Source organism: Choloepus didactylus, chromosome 15 (assembly GCF_015220235.1).
Source record: "Choloepus didactylus isolate mChoDid1 chromosome 15, mChoDid1.pri, whole genome shotgun sequence".
NCBI lineage: Eukaryota > Metazoa > Chordata > Mammalia > Pilosa > Megalonychidae > Choloepus > Choloepus didactylus.
Genome location: NC_051321.1, coordinates 42,962,785 through 42,966,571, shown reverse-complemented (window position 1 = coordinate 42,966,571; position 3,787 = coordinate 42,962,785). Strand labels below are relative to the sequence as shown.

The following is a 3,787-nucleotide window of genomic DNA, read 5'->3' as shown; positions in this document are numbered from 1 at the left end:
CTGGCCATTCTTTCTTTTGCTCTGTTTGTTTTGGAATTTGATGCTTTCAAACAAAGATTACTAACTGGAACTGAGTTTTACCTCTGTTAAAATTTTAAAATTAGTTTCCAACATTAAAAAAATTAGATTTCACATTTAAAAATTCCAGATTTCTCTTAGAAAATCTGAAAGCTCAGCCATCCTGGTCTCATATTCACTGAGGACCTCGGCTGGAGCTGAGCAGCTGCGCCCCCTTCGGGTGAAGGCCTGCACTTCCCAGACCACAGCCCGGCTGCTGGACTCACTCACGTTTCCTACCTGGCCCTGTAGCAGGGGGCTTTCAAGTTGGCTCTCTCTGCGTCTAAAATCTACTCCCAGGATAAGCCAGAGCAGCAGAGAGCTATGTATCTGGACAGTATGACATTGCTTGCCCTTGAAGATTTTGGAGTCACCTCCAGGCATGAGGTTGTTTGCCTATTTGGAAGGACATTAAGAAATCAGCAGTGTAAAACTCACTTCTGTGTTTATGGCAAGGCTGTTGTTGAAGCTGTTGACTACTACATTAAACCGTTTCTCCTCTCTGGAGGAATACAGAAGGAATTTCTTTACCATCTCAGTACAAGGAAACACTTGATACAAGTTGGAACAGGATTGTTTCTTTTCTAACATCCATACTTGTGGCTCAGCTCCCAGTGGCCTGCCCCTTAGAGGCTATACTTGTGAATGACTCCATTTTATTTTCTTATCCTTGTTTTCTCATCTTTTTTCCTACTTATGTTTGATTTATTTTATCTTAGTTTAAGATTTGTATCTTTGAAGCGTCTGAACTTAAACTCCTCTACCTTATAACATGCCTTGATTTCGGCACTTCCCACAATGTGTTATACTTACCTGTTTAGATTTTGGTCTCCTCTACTAGACTGTGAAGATGGGATATTTTCTCACTGTGTCACTAATACCTAGCCTAGAGCCTTGCACATAATTGGCATGTAATATGTTTGATAAATGATTGGAGAGTGACATTAAAGATGTGGGGATCCAGGAGACAGGTGGAGAGGCAGGCTATCCTCCCAGACCACAGTGATAGGGGAGACCAGATGGTGTGTTCCCCTGTTTTTCTCTCTACTCTGAGGAATATCCTATTACTCCACCTATAATATCACCAAAGGACATTGAGTTTGGAGAACACATAAGGGGTTTTCTGGCTGCCTTGCATGGTAGAGAGAAGATGGGCTTTGGAATTGCCTTGTGTTTGAAACCCAGGAATACCCTTTTTTTAAGAAAAAATTTCTATTATGGGGATTTTGCTTTACCTTTCTGAACCTCAGTTTTCTCACCTGTCAAAATGGTTAGCCATAGCCATTTAAGAAATAACATATATAAATGAATTTATATATAGTAGGAACTCAATAGGCGTTAGTTTCTGTCCATAAAAGGTTCTCTTCTTTGAATGTGTTTTTCTATCATCTGGCCCGTACTTTGAAAATACGTAGTTCTTGGTGTAGTCTGTCCTGTTCCCCATCTATGTTTGTCTTCTCTCCGTCCTCTTCTTTACCTCCAACAGCTTTTTGCTTTTCTGAGGACAAGTTCTACACTTTCTGATAATAAAGTAAATAACCAAGAGATTACTGGTTCATGGATTTGTTGGAGGGCTGGCCTGCATACACATGGAATGTGTCTTCTAGCGTAAACCCCTGCACAACTAACACAACAGTCTTTTAGATAGCAACAGAATAGATAGTTCCAGTTCTGGTAATGGCAGAGTAGTTTGTATGACTAACCCTCTCGCCAGTAACAATTATAAACTCCAGACGAAATATAAAAAACAACTTTTGAAGGCACTGGACAGTAACCAAAGGTAGGCAGAAACTGGGAGGGACATGATTCTTGAAAGAATTGAAACAAACAGAGTAAGCTCTACATTTAACTGGCCTTTTCCCCGTAGACATTTCCCAGTTCCCCCACAGTGCATGAGAGAATAGAGTTTACACAAAAGCGGCTGACACACTCAGCAGAAGAGACAGAGATTGAAGTTCCAAAAGCTGGAAATGGAGGGTGTGTGTATGCTAGAAAATGGGATCCACAGAGAGGTAAACCCAAAAGTCTGTAAACAAATTCCCCTCAAATCCTTGTCTGACTCTTAAACTGCATGTGGACAGAGACTCCAAGAACCCCAACAGAAAACAGCAGCTGGAACTGAGCAAAAATCTCAGGATCTGGGAGACAGTGTTATACATTCAAGTAGAGCTAACTAAGAGGAACTTGGTAAACATCTTGAGCTTTCCATTGAAATCCACTGAACCACTGTATGCATTTGGAGTAACAACCACATCCCAGGCCTAATGGCTAAGCCCTAGAACTAAAGGGCAATATTGAAATAGACAGACACTGAAATCAATCTTCTATAAAATATCAAGGTGATTCCAACAATAATTTAACAGTATCCAAGAACAAAACTCAAAACTCTTTAGAGGACTCACCTCTCCTCTCAGCTGCATGAGGCATACCAGGACCTGGTGAGGCCTGCACAAGCTGGGCAGCACCTGGTGTGACTGCAAGAGTGGTGGGGTATCAAACGGAAGTTGTCTTACTTCATGCCTCACTACTTTTGGTGGCACTTTCCTCCATTCTCTTCTCCCACCTCTTGAATGACCATGTGCTGGGCTGTGGGAATCCTGCAGAACAGTTGGAGAGCTGGTGTTGTGGGAAAGAATTTCCTTTGCCTGGGCATGGCTCTGTGTCCCTGCCAGGTGACACGCGTCTTTGCCCCGGTTTCCAAGATGGCAACTGTGAAGTGTGAACTCATTAAGAATTTCACTACAGAGGCGGCCATTCATCATGATAAGGTCTCCATTATAGGAACGGATTGGTTGGCATGGCCTGTGCTATCAGCATCTTCTTACAAGGTTTGAGTGATTAACTTGCCTTTGTAGATGTGGATGAAGGCAAACTGAAGGGGGAGATAATGGATCTTCAACATGGCAGTCCTTTCATGAAAATGCCAAATCTTGTTGCCAGCAATGATTACCATGTCACTGCAAACTCCAACCTCGTGATTATCACAGCAGGGGCACATCAGGAAAAGGGAGAAACAAGCCTTAATTTAGTCCAGCGAAATGTGTCCATCCTGAAAGCAATCATTTCCAATATTACCTAGTATAGTCCCTGCTGCAAACTGATTGTTGTTTCCAATCCAGTGGATGTCTTAACTTACATGGTCTGGAAGTTAATTTCCCAAAAACTGTGTTATTGAAAGTGGTTGTAATCTGGACACTGCCTGTTTTTGTTTCTTGATTGGGCAAAGGCTTGGTATCCACTCTGAAAGCCATCATGGGTGGGTCTTTGGAGAGCATGGAGACTCAAGTGTTCCTGGGTGGAGTGGAATGCATATTGCTGGTGTCCCTTTGAAGGATTTGAAATGAGATCTAGGAAGTGATAGAGACTGTGAGCAGTAGGAAAATGTCCATAAAGAAGTGATTGCCAGTGCCTATGAGATTATTAAAATGAAAGGTTATACTTCTTGAGGCATTGGCCTTTCTATAGCTGATTTAGTGGAAAGTATTTTGAAGAATCTGAGGAGAGTGCATCCAGTTTCCACCATAATTAAGGGCTTCTATGGAGGAAATGAAAAAGTATTCCTCAGTGTCCCTTGTGTCCTGGGAGAGAACGGTATCACAGACATTATAGAGGTAAATCTGACCCTTGACGAGGAGGCTCGTTTAAAAAAAAGAGTGCAGAAACACTTTGGAAAATTCAGAAGGAACACAAGTTTTATACTTTTTTAAAGCTACCACTCTGCAGTTTTTGA

At 41.9% G+C, this 3,787-nt stretch overlaps 1 pseudogene; it reads left to right on the top strand.

Moving 5' to 3' along the window:
- The first annotated feature begins 2,759 nt into the window (after window positions 1-2,759).
- Window positions 2,760-3,787, top strand: LOC119509890 (annotated as a pseudogene).